The sequence below is a fragment of the Macaca mulatta genome, chromosome 16, assembly GCF_049350105.2.
Source record: "Macaca mulatta isolate MMU2019108-1 chromosome 16, T2T-MMU8v2.0, whole genome shotgun sequence".
Taxonomy (NCBI): Eukaryota; Metazoa; Chordata; class Mammalia; order Primates; family Cercopithecidae; genus Macaca; species Macaca mulatta.
In genome coordinates, this window is record NC_133421.1 from 68,824,381 (window position 1) to 68,837,787 (window position 13,407).

The following is a 13,407-nucleotide window of genomic DNA, read 5'->3' on the forward strand; positions in this document are numbered from 1 at the left end:
CACCATGTCCAGCTAATTTTGTGTTTTAGTAGAGACAAGGTTTCACCATGTTGGCCAAGCTGGTCTCGAACTCCTGACCTCAACTGATCTGCCCATCTTGGCCTCCCAAAGTGTTGGGATTACAGGTGTGATCCACCGCGCCTGGCCTCCATTTCATGTTTAATAATTTTTTTTTTTTTTTTTTTTGAGACAAAGTCTCACTCTGTTGCCCAAGCTGGAGTACAGTGGCACACTCTCGGCTCACTGCAACCTCTGCCTCCGGGGTTTAAGCAATTCTCCTGCCTCAGCCTCCTGAGTAGCTGGGACTACAGGCAATTGCCACCATGCCTGGCTAATTTTTGTATTTTTAGTAGAGACGGGGTTTCACTATATTGGCCAGGCTGGTCTTGAATTTCTGACTTCGTGATCTGCCCGCCTCAGCCTCCCAAAGTGCTGGGATTACAGGTCTGAGCCACCACGCCCAGCCAATAAACTTCTTTCTATATTTTTCTAGGCAATCCCTAAAAAAAGACTGGGCTGCAAATCTTAGCTCTCTAATGAGAGATAATATCTAAACACTTGTGTGACTTTTGGCAACCAGAGCCTGAGCCTCCACACCCTCCCCTACAAAATGAAAATATTATCACCACCATTTTTTTTTTCTCCCCCAAACAGGTTCTAGCTCTATGGCTCCGGCTGGAGGTTAGAGTTCAGTCACACAATCATAGCTCACTTGCAGCCTCAAACTCCTGGGCTCAAGCAATCCTCCTGCCTTAACCCCCCAAGTAGCTAGGACTACAGGCATAAGCCATCACACCACATCCAACCCTATTGCCCTTTTTAGGACTGGCATACAGACCAAAAGAGACAACATATGGAAGATATTTTGTAAACTTTAAATCACTACACAAAATGCTCAAGGATTCAGAAAATAGAGAAATTAGTCTTCCTTTTATTTCCAAATTTGACATTTTGGGAGTGTTTGTGAGACAGGGTCTCACTCACTCTGTTGCCCCGGTTGGAGTACAGTGGCGTGATCGCAGCTCACTGCAACTTCAGTCTCCCGAGTTCAAGCGATTCTCCTGTCTCAGCCTCCTGAGTAGCTGGGATTACAGGCGCCCACCACCACGCCCGGCTAATTTAAATTTGGCATTTTTGAAAGTAAATATCTTAAAATGAAAGATACTCTAAAACAGAATCTGTGATAATTTCCAAATGTTTTACATACAATTTGATGAAAATGAAACAACCCCATTTACAGATGGAGAAAATTATTATCTATGATCAATAATCAAAGTATTACAGGCTGGGTATGGTGGCTCACACCTATAATCCCAGCACTTTGGGAGGCTGAGGCAGTATGATAGCTTGAGCCCTGGAGTTCCAGACCAATCTAGGCAACTTAGGGAGACCCTTGTCTCTACAAAGAAAAATTTTTTAATTGGCCAGGCATGGTGGCAAATGCCTATATTCCCAGCTACACAGGATGCTGAGGTGGGAGGATCACGTGAGCCAAAAAAAAAAAAAAGAAGAAAAAGAAAGAAACCACTATCACTATATACCCTTTTGCCCACTTAAGAAGCTTCCTGGACACTCCATTCTCTTGCCTAAGTATCCTACTAACCCAATGTCATTTTAATAAGGCAAACTAACCTAGGTCCAAAAGTCTATAAATAATAAGGTGGGAAACAATGTAAATCAGGTTAAGGCTAAGACTGTTTTAAAAACAAACAAAAAAAAACAACAAAAAAACCAAGCACTATACTACTTCAGTATAACCAATACATTTTGGATAAATTAAAAAAAAAAAAAAAAGAAAACTGTCCACCTTACTTACTATAATGAAGGTAATTTCCTTAGAAGTCTCTTATTCATATGGTCCAAAAGAACGTTTTTCTAGCCCTGGTCCATTCTATTTGCATTAAAAAAATGAGGCAAGGGGATATTTAAAATACCATTTCCTGGGCCAGGCATGGTGGCTCACGCCTGTAATCTCAGCACTTTGGGAGGCTGAGGCGGATGGATGACCTGAGGTCAGGAGTTTGAGACCAGCCTGGCCAACATGGTGAAACCCTGTCTCTACCAAAAAATACAAAAATTAGCCAGGCGTGGTGGCACATGCTTGTAATCCCAGCTACTCGGGAGGCTGAAGCAGGAGAATCGCTTGAACCCGGGAGGTGGAGGTTGCAGTGAGCTGAGATCGCACCATTGCACTCCAGCCTGGGCAACAAGAGCAAAACTCTGTCTCCAAAAAATAAATAAATAAAATATCATTTCCTGAACCCTACCTCAGACCTGCTGATATATGCTGGTCAGAATCGACATTAAATTTTTTGTTTGTTTTCTTTTTCAGTAGAGACAAACTCTTGCTATGTGGCCCAGGCTGGTCTTAACTCTGAATTCAAGCGATCCTCCCACCTCAGTCTCCCAAAGTGCTGGGGTTACAGGCATAAGCCCCTGCACCCAGCCTCAGAATCTACTTTTTTTTTTTTTTTTTTTTTTTCCTGAGACGGAGTTTTGCTCTTGTTGCCCAGGCTAGACTGCAATGTCACGATCTTGGCTCACTGCAACCTCCGCCTCCCAGGTTCAAGCAATTCTCCTGCCTCAGCCTCCCAAGTAGCTGGGATTACAGGCATGCACCACCACGCCCGGCTAATTTTGTATTTTTAGTAGAGACGAGGTTTCTCCACGTTGAGGCTGGTCTGGAACTCCTGACCTCAGGTGATCTGCCCGCCTCGGCCTCCCAAAGTGCTGGGATTACAGGTGTGAGCCACCGTGCCCGGCCTGAATCTACATTTTAACAAGAACCCAAGGTGATTCTGCTGAAAGCCATAAGACTAATAATGGAAAAAGCACTGGGGTAGAAGTTAGAAAACTTGTGCCGTAAAGGTAGCTCCTATCCTTAGCAGTTTCACCTCAGATAAACATTTAAGTTTCTCAGTCTTTTAAGTGGCATTATGTCTCATTCTATACACTGGAGAGAAAAATGAGAAATATATAGGTATATAAAACATATATGCCATATTTAATTCCTGACACCCCCAAATCTTGTAAAAATATGGCTATGTGGAGGGTATAGCAAGGTCACAGTGATTACTAGTTGCAGAGCTAGAATTGAACCCAGGTGAAATTTCAGATGAGCTCACAAAGTAGTAACCTGCGGTTCAAATACAGCCTGGTATATGTTTTGTTTAATTTCATTATTTTAGACTTCAAGCCAACATTTATCAATTAGAACATTTCACAGAAAAGAAATCTGAATTTCTGGCTTCTTTTAACAATTTCAGAAGATCCAGCAACACTGAGATTATAATCTTAGGTGGCAACAATCAGCTTCTCTGAACACAGCAAAACTCAAACCACTTGCTATTGTCTCACACTCAATTTCAACTACGTATGCTATCATCAGGCCCCAACTCCTACTTCAGGTTTACATTCTTTGCTCCCTCCTTTTGAACCAAATGGGAATTACAAGAAAACCAAATGGGAGTTCTAGCTACTGGTTTGGGAAGATTTAGTGAGAAAGGAAAAACTGGATTTAAAACTAATAAACTATATTTGAAAAGATACTATACTACATGAAAAGATATTACACTTTGTTTTCTTTTCCAAGTGTTTAAGTGCCATTGCTTTAAATTTTGGTGGTAAATTTTAAATGAACTTTTGAAATATTTTAATAAAATATTTATTATAAAACACTTTTTACTTTATGTTCTTATCATTTTCAGATTTCATTCCACTTTAAAATACCAATGCTTCCCGTGGAAGAATAAAGAGATTCCACTAACTCACAGACACCTGTACTCCATGTATCCATCAGATGCACAGACAGAAAATAGTTGCTTGCTTTATTCTCACAATCTGAGACTTTTCACATTATTTTTAAAATTTTGAAATTATAAGTTAAATTGCTCAATTCCCTATTAAGCCTCCACTGTACCTTTAACTTCACAATTACAACAGTCATTATACTGTATTAAATTTGTTACATTATTTGTTTCCCTATTAGAAATAAAGCTCTGGAGGGCATTCCAGAGAGGTATTCACTCTTACTTAGTACAGATCTGGCACATTCTTTTTCTTTCTTTTTTTTTCTTTTCTGGAGACAGTGTCTCGCTCTGTCGCCCAGGCAGCTCACTGTAACCTCCGCCTCCTAAGTTCAAGCTATTCTCATGCCTCAGTCTTCCAAGTAGCTGGGATTACAGGTGTGCGCCAACATGCCTGGCTAATTTTTATATATTTTGGTAGAGAGGGTTTCGCCTTGTTGGCCAGGCTGGTCTTGAACTGGCCTCAAGTGATCCACCTGCCTCGGCCTCCCAAAGAGCTGGGATTACAGTTGTGAGCCACCACACCCAACCCGGATCTGGCACATTTTAAGCATTCAATAAACATATGCAGAATACAAAACAAGAAAAGCAACAATAGAGAATACATAAATGCACAGTAATTACTATCCTTTAGGAATTTACAGTCTACTGAATTAGGTAGGAGACACATCAACAAAAATTATACAAGATTGAATATTTAAAATGCCACAAGAGAGAAACAGAAAGTACAAGAAATCAGGGAGGAAATTATAGTATGAGACATAAGTTAGAGTATTTTCTTTTTCCCTGGACACCAATTTCCATTCCTAAATATCTGGCAAAAGTTCTTACCACTCAACTTTAGCATTAAGTTTCTAGTGAATTTATACTCATCATGAAGAATATATATGACCACTTCAAGTGCCCTATGAGAATATATCACATTCAGAATTATCTCTACTTTTTCTGGCCTGAATAACTGCTGTATATTTCAATTCAGTGGCACTGGTATTTCTCACCACCATCATATCTCTCCAGGACAGACAAATAAGCTAGCACCTACAGTTTAGGTACATTACAGCATATTGGTTAAAAGCATAGGTTTTGGCACCATGATTCTACCACTTATTTGCTAGAAGATCTTGGGCGCAGTAGCTCACGCCTGTAATCCCAGCACTTTGGGAGGCCAAGGTGGGCAGATTGCCCAAGGTCAGGAGTTTGAGACCAGTTTGGCCAACACAGTGAAACCCCATCTCTAATACAAATACAGAAAAATTAGCTGGGTATGGTGGTGTGCACCAATAATCTCAGCTATTTGGGAGGCTGAGGCAGGGGAATTGCTTGAACCAGTGAGGTAGAGGTTGCAGTGAGCCAAGATTGCACCACTGCACTCCAGCCTGGGTGACAGAGCAACACTGCATCTCAAAAAAAAAAAAAAAAAAAAAAGACCTTGGGCAAAGTATTGCTCAGAATGTCAATTTTCTCACCTGTAAAATGGGAATATCCACCTCGAAGAGGACTGAAGTTAGAAAATCCATACCTAAGCACTCAGTAAACAATAAATGATGGCTATTATAAAGGATTAACACTAAATCTAGTGAACTGCGGCTTGTTAGTCAAACATATGCATAAACTGACTATATATTGTCTTCATAGTTGACTTATTTTATCAGCCTTCATAGTTATACCTTCCTTTCAATTTCCACTGCTATTACTCTTTCAAGTCCTTACCTATACTCATACCCAGACAACTTTCTAAATGGTTTTCCATCTCCATCCTCAGACATACTTTGACCAGACTATTATTTCATTTCCACCACCAATGAAATGAAAAGAGATTTAGCTGGCAAATCAAAGAATTTGGGTTTGGGTTTCAGCCCTATCATTAAAACATTTTGGAATCCTAAAAATAAATTTCTCAACTGTATAGTGCGTTTTAACTTATCTTTGTTTTTTTTTTTTTTTTGAGATAGGGTCTCACTTTGTCACTCAGGCTGGAGTGCAGTGGCATGATCTCAGCTCACTGCAGCCTTGACCTTCTGGGCTCAAGTGATCCTCCCACCTCAGTCCTCCAGGTAGCTGGACTACAGGCGCACACCATCACATCCAGTTAATTTGTTTTTTGTATTTTAAGTAAAGATGGGGTTTTGCCATGTTGCCCAGGCTGGTCCTGAACTCCTGAGCTCAAGCATCCACCCACATTGGCCTCCCAAAGTGCAAGGATTACAGGCGTGAGCCAACACACCCGGCCTTCAGTATCTCTTCTTGCTGTAAGTCTATACCTCTGTTCTGATCAAAGTGCCTTTGGCTTACAAAATACAATTCCAGATTGGAGGAGCACTAAAGCCTTCCACATTCAGTGTGGCATGACCTTTGGAGGCAGAACAACTGAGATCTGAATCCTGATTCTATAGTTTACTGGTTGCTCATCCTTGGGCAACATATTAGACTTCTCTAAGACTCAGTTTCTTCCACAAAATGGGAACAACAGTAATTCTCTCAGGGGCTTATTGTAAGATTTAAATGAGATATTATTAAGTGCTTAGCGTATATGATGAGATTTATATGCTAAGCATATGAGATTTGTGCCTATACTAATATTTCCCATTTCTCCCTTCTAGTTATAGGGGTGTGTGTGTGTGTGTGTGTGTGTGTGTGTTTTGAGACATGCTCTCACTCCGTCATCCAGGCTGGAGTACACTGGCAATGACATGGCTCCCTGCAGCCTCAACTTCATGGCCTCAAGTGTTTCCCCCACCTAAACTGTCAAGTAGCTGGGACTAAGGGTGCACCATGCCACGTTAATTTTTTTTTTCTTGGTAGAGACGGGGTCTCACTATGTTGCCCAGGCTGGTCTCAAACTTCTGAGTTCAAGAGATGTTTCCACTTCGGCCTCCCAAAGTGTTGGGGATTACAGGCCATTGTGCCCAGCCTAGTTTGATTGAGCCTAGATTGAGCCATCGTGCCCAGCCTAGTTACAGTTTTTAAACTGTTCTTGGAGACCTAGAACTCTGCTTCAATCAAAACAACTGGTGGGTTCCCCCACTTTCATATACTGAAGTTTAACATTAAAAAAAAGATTGAGGTGGTTTCTTCTGTTAAAAAATGCATAAAATCCACTACACCATGGACACAATCTGCTCCACTAGCCATGCCTACTCTTTGTCAACTGCAATTACTTTGTATACATCAGTATCTCCTGTCTTTGGTAATATCTATCCCTCCCTCCTCAGGACTTCTTAGTGAAGTCACCCCTAGTTATTATTCTTTTGAACCCTTATAGTATTTTATTATTATTTAGAGAAAAGGTCTTGCTCTGTTGCCCAGGTTGGAGTCTGGATGTTTTGCGCTGTCTCATTTAATGAAATAGATATCAGTATGCTCATTTTATTTATTTATTTATTTATTTATTTATTTGAGATGGAGTTTCATTCTTGTTGCCCTGGCTGTAGTATAATTGTGCAATCTTGGCTCACCACAACCTCTGCCTATGTTCCCCAGGCTAGTCTTGAACTCCTGGCCTCAAGCAATCCTCCTGCTTTGGTCTCCCACAGTGCTGGGGCTGCAGGGGTGAGCCACCACGTCCGGTCCTTTCCTTTTCTGTTTTATCCCTAAAACCTAACCTCTTACTGTAGACTGCCAATTCTGACGAATCTTGTTTATTATCTGGGCCTCTTCTCTATGTTTATTCCATTAAAAAGGTCAAAGGCTTGGCCGGGCGCGGTGGCTCAAGCCTGTAATCCCAGCACTTTGGGAGGCCGAGACGGGTGGATCACGAGGTCAGGAGATCGAGACCATCATGGCTAACACGGTGAAACCCCGTCTCTACTAAAAAATACAAAAAACTAGCCGGGCGAGGTGGCGGGCGCCTGTAGTCCCAGCTACTCAGAAGGCTGAGGCAGAAGAATGGCGTAAACCCGGGAGGCGGAGCTTGCAGTGAGCCGAGATCTGGCCACTGCACTCCAGCCTGGGCGACAGAGCGAGACTCCGTCTCAGAAAAAAAAAAAAAAAAAAGGTCAAAGGCTCTACTGAAGGGGTGGCCTGTCCCTCCACACCTGTGGGCGTTTCTCGTTAGGTGGAACGAGAGACTTGAGAAAAGAAATGAGACACAGAGACAAAGTATAGAGAAAGAAAACGTGGGCCCAGGGGACCGGCGCTCAGCATACAGAGGACCCACGCCAACACCGGTCTCTGAGTTCCCTTAGTATTTATTGATAATTATCTTTACCATCTTAGAAAAAGGGAAGTGACAGGATAATAGGATCATCGTAGGGAGAAGGTTAGCAGTAAGACATATGAATAAAGATCTCTGTGACATGAGTAAGTTTAAGGAAAAGTGCTGTGCCTTGATATGCATATGCAAACATCTTCATAAACCTTTTTAGTGCATAAAGAGCAGCATTGCTAGCAAGTCCCACCTTTCGCCCTAAGGCGGTTTTTCTCCTTTCTCAGTAAACAGAACATACAATCGGGTTTTACACCGAGATGTTCCATTGCCCAGGGACTGGCAGGAGACAGATGATTTTCTCTATCTCAACCGCCAACAACCACCAAGAGGCCTTCTTTCCTCTTGTACTGGTCCTCCTCAGCACAGACCCTTCACGGGTGTCAGGCTGGGGGACGATGAGGTCTTCCCAACCCACGAGGCCATATGCCATATTTCAGACTATCACATGGGGAGAAACCTTGGACAATACCTAGCTTTCCTAGGCAGAGGTCCCTGCAACCTTTGGCAGTGTACGCGTCCCTGGGTACTTGAGATTAAGAGAATAGTGATGACTTTTAACCAGCAAGCTGCCTTCAGGCACTTGTTTAACAAAGCACACCCTGCACAGCCCAAAATCCTTTAAACCTTGAGTCACCACAGCACATGTCTCTTGCAAGGACAAGGTTGGGGGTAGGGTCACAAATTAACAGCATCTCAAATACAGAACAAAATGGAGTCTCTTATGTCTATTTCTTTCTATATAGACACAGTAACAGTCTGATCTTTCTTTCTTTTCCCCACATCTAGAGGCTCTATATTTTATTTTATTAAATGTGGATCGTGAATAACTAAAATTATGGTTGCCTTTGGCAACTGTATAAAGACTCCAGGACCCATTTAATGATCAGGAAACAGAGATTATAGCTACATGCTTCTTCAAATACACCAGCTCTGTTTATAACTAAGCTTTCTGACAATCCATACCTTGATTTGTGATTTGGGGGAGCTACATGTTTGCTATCCCCCCAACAACCTATTCCTATTTTCAGTATCAGCTTTTCCTAAGAAGGGAAAAGGTATAAATATTGATTTCAAAGTCAGGCTTATAGTTGAATGGCAGACACTTAGTAGCTGTATCATCTTTCCAAAACTTTCAATTTACAAAATGAGTGGCTGGGTGTGGTGGCTCACGCCTGTAATCCCAGCACTGCAGGAGGCCGTGGCGGGCAGATCACCTGAGTTCGGGAGTTCGAGACCAGCCTGACCAACAAGGAGAAACCCCGTCTTTACTAAAAATACAAAATTAGCTAGGCGTGGTGGCTCATGCCTGTAATCCCAGCTACTTGGGAGGCTGACGCAGGAGAATTGCTTGAACTAGGAGGCAGAGGTTGCGGTGAGCTGAGATCGCGCCATTGCACTACAGCTTAGGCAACAAGAGTGAAACTCCATCTCAAAAAAATAAAAAATAAAAATAATAAAATAAAATAAAATGAGCATACTAGTATCTATTTCATTAAATGAGATGGTGCAAAACATCCGGACTCTAGATCAATATTTGGCACATAATAAATATTAAGCATTATTACCTTTTTATAGAGGAAAACACGAATTGAAAAGGGAAAGTAAGATAGAAAGACAACTTAGCTTCTGTAAAGACTATTCAGAAAAATGTGTCTATGTCACTATAATATTAATGAAAATATTTTCTCAAAAAATGATTTTTCTTGACAGAGTTTCGCTCTTGTCACCCAGGCTGGAGTGCAATGGCATGAACTCAGCTCACTGCAACCTCCGCCTCCCGGGTTCAAGCAATCCTCCTGCCTCAGCCTCCCGAGTAGCTGGGATTACAGGTACCCACCACCACGTCCCGCTAATTTTGTATTTTTAGGAGAGGTGGGGTTTCGCCATGTTAGCCAGGCTGGTCTCGAACTCCTGGACTTAGGTGATCCACCTGCCTCAGCCTCCCAAAGTGCTGGGATTACATGTGTGAGCCACCACGCCCAGATAAAAAATGATTTTTCTTAAGAAATTAGTAAAATATTTATAGTGATTGAGACAGGTCTTGCTTATTTATTTATAGAGACAGGTCTACTTATGTTTCCCAGGCTGGAGTGCAGGAAGTGCAGTGGCACATCACAGCTCACTATAACCTCCAACACTAGGGCTCAAGCAATTCTCTTGCCTCAGCCTCCCAAGTAGCTAGCTACTACCCAAGTAGCTAGGCGTGTGTCATCAGACCTGGTTAATTTTTCTATTTCTGTTAAGACAAGATTTTTTTATGTTGTCTAGGTTGGTCTTGAATTCCTGGCCTCAAGCTACCCTCCTGCCTCAGCCTCCCAAAGTGCTGGGATTACAGGCATGAGCCACCACACCAGGACAGAAGTCAGTACAATATTAATTCATATTCTAATTTAACAATAAAGCCTAAATTGTAACATTACATGTTTCTATTATATTCTATTGAATTCAAATCTAGTTTTCTGCCTGTAATCCTAGCATTTTGCAAGGCCAAGGTGGGAAGACTGCATGAGGCCAGGAGATTGAGACCAGCCTGTACAATACAGAAAGACCTCATTTCCAATGGGGGGGGGGAAAAAAGTATAATTTTCCTTTAGTCATAAAATGTAGTCTAAACATAGTTGCGATTTATGTAATGCAGGCCTTGCCCTACACTGTATTCACCATTTATTTCCTAACTGAAATAAGACTGGCAAGGAGGTATACATAAATAAAACCAAAGAAATACCCGCAACTCTACTCTGTTTTCATTCTGCCTTCTTTAGGTCTTTTCTCAAACAACTACATTTTTTGAACAGTAATACAAGTATATAAAAAAAAATTTTTTTTTTTTTGAGACAGCATCTCGCTTTGTTGCCCAGGCTGGAGTGCAGTGGCACAGTCTTGGCTTACTACAGCCTCTACCTGCTGGGTTCAAGGGATTATCCCGTCTCAGCCTCCTGAGTAGCTGGGATTACAGGCACGCGCCACCACACCCAGCTAATTTTCGTATTTTTAGTAGAGAAGGGGTTTCACCATGTTGGCCAGGCTGGTCTTGAACTCCTGACCTCAGGTGATCTGCCCGCCTCGGCCTTCCAGTGCTGGGATTACAGGTGTCAGCCACTGCAACCAGCCCAAATTTTTAAAATATGGTAAAATGCAACTCAGTTTCCCTTCAGAGAGTCTATCTTTACAAAAACTTTTATCTTCATGGTCAAGTAAATACAAACATAAACATACAGGCACACTCCTGTATACCCACAGAATACACCACTTTAATATTTCACAATAAAATGCCTCAGCTTTACTATACAACCTACAGAGAATGTTCATCTCTCTCAGCATATGTTTTGGCTAATGATTTTACAAAGTAAAATTTGTACATTTATTTATTTCAATCCCAAAACTTAAAACAATGTTCTTAAAATGATGTGTGAGATGTCTGGAGATATATTCCAAATAAAACAAGCAAAACTTTGAAAAAGCTGCTTCAGTATCAACAAAAGGAATGTACATGTTATTATACAGGAAGCAACTGTGTGTTAACAATCATATTAATTATTTAGTAACCAGGAAGAAATGCTTAAGAATTTTATATCCTAAAAATTTAATTAATTGCACGAAAAGGCCAGGCATGGTGGATCATACCTATAATCCCAGTACTATGGGAGTCCAAGGTGGGAAGATCACATGAGCCCAGGAGTTCAAGACCAGCCTGGGCAACATAGTGTGATCTGGTCTCTACAAGAAATTTCTTAAAAATTAGGTGTGGGCTGGGCGCAGTGGCTCATGCCTGTAATCCCAGCACCTTGGGAGGTTGAGGTGGGCGGATCACGAGGTCAGGAGATGGAGACCATCCTGGCTAACATGCTGAAACCCTGTCTCTACTAAAAAAAAAAATACAAAAAATTAGCCGGACGTGGTGGCAGGTGCCTGAAGTCCCAGCTACTCGAGAGGCTGAGGCAGGAGAATGGCGTGAACCCAGGAGGTGGACCTTGCAGTGAGCCGAGATTGCGCCACTGCACTGGGTGATAGAGCAAGACTCTGTCCCTGCCCCCCCAAAAAAAAAAATTTGGCATGGTGGCATGTTCCTGTAGTCCCCAGTACCCATGGGTCTAAGGCAGGAGGATCACTTGAGTCCAGGAGACCAAGGCTGTAGTGAGCTATGATTATACCACTGTACTCCAGCCTGGACAACAAAGCAAGACCCTTGTCTAAAAAAAAAAAAAAAAAAGCTGGATTTACTGGATTCAAGAATACATCCATTTTAATTTTTAAGTAATCCAAGTTGTTCCCTGTAATGGTTTTCACTAGTTGATATTCTCATGGCTATGATGTAATGAACTCATGGCTATTTTCCCATAATCTTACCAGGCTAACTTTGGTCTTTCTCAAACTGATAAATACCTGAAGGAAAGTTGTTCTTTGCCTATCATGAGATATTACAGATATTTTCCCCAGTCTGTTTGTTGACTTTGTTTATGATGAAATATAGCCAAACTTATCCTTTCCTTTTTTGAGACAGGCTTGCTCTGCTGCCCAGGCTGGAGTTCAGTGGCATGATCACAGCTCACTGCAACTTCGAACTCCTGGAGTCAAGGGATTCTCCCACCTCAGCCTTTCGAATAGCTAGAAATACAGATGCATGCAACCATGTCCAGCTAATCTATTTTTTAAATTTTTTGTAGAAACGGGGTCTTGTTGTTGCCCAAGCTGGTCTTGAACCCTTGGCCTCAAGTGATCTTCCCACCTTCGCTTCCCAAAGTCCTGGGATTACAGGTGTTTAAGTCACTGTGCCTGGCCTTTTCCTTTTCTTAATGGCTTCTAAGTTTTGGGTTATGCTTAGAAAAGGTTTTCTAATTCAAATATTATTTTAAGATAATAATTCTACCATTGTTCATCCTAGTAACTTTATGATTTCATTTTTTACATTTAAACCTCTCATTCACCTGAAATTTACGTGGAGTAAGGAACGACAAATGGGCATCCGACTTTTAAAATTCTGGGTTGTTATTCAGTTGTCCCAATGCCACGACTGAGTCACTGAGGCTGTTTCTAGATGTTAGATTTTTCAGAAGTTAGACTCAGCAGTAGAGATGACTAGTGAGCTCAGAATTAGTGAACCAGACACCAAAATTAGGGATTTAGGGGCTCTAAAACACATCTAACATCAAAAGCACAGATCCTGAAGTCCACATATAAAGTATCTTATAAAGCATATAGAAAGCATATTAACTATTACTGTTGTTAACCTTGGAAGCCCTAAGGATGCTTATCTCTAATTCAGTTAAAATAACTATGTACTATACAATAGGTGTTAATAATAAGCATATATGACATTTTTATAGTCTGTATAATGTGAGTTCACTTACTTTGTTTTCATAACTACTCTTTAAGAAGACAGGCAGAGATTTTAAC

The 13,407-nt window shown here is 41.5% G+C and overlaps 1 protein-coding gene and 1 long non-coding RNA gene across 34 annotated transcripts in view; one reads left to right on the plus strand and one right to left on the minus strand.

The window, feature by feature from the left end:
• The window catches only part of GPATCH8 (G-patch domain containing 8), a 107,386-nt gene that overhangs the window by 51,457 nt on the left and 42,522 nt on the right, over positions 1-13,407 (minus strand). The gene's annotated exons all lie outside the window — the stretch shown is intronic.
• On the plus strand, positions 159-10,374 carry LOC144335767 (uncharacterized). The gene is made up of 2 exons (XR_013406918.1): positions 159-444; positions 10,052-10,374. It is a non-coding gene; the product is annotated as an uncharacterized LOC144335767 (long non-coding RNA).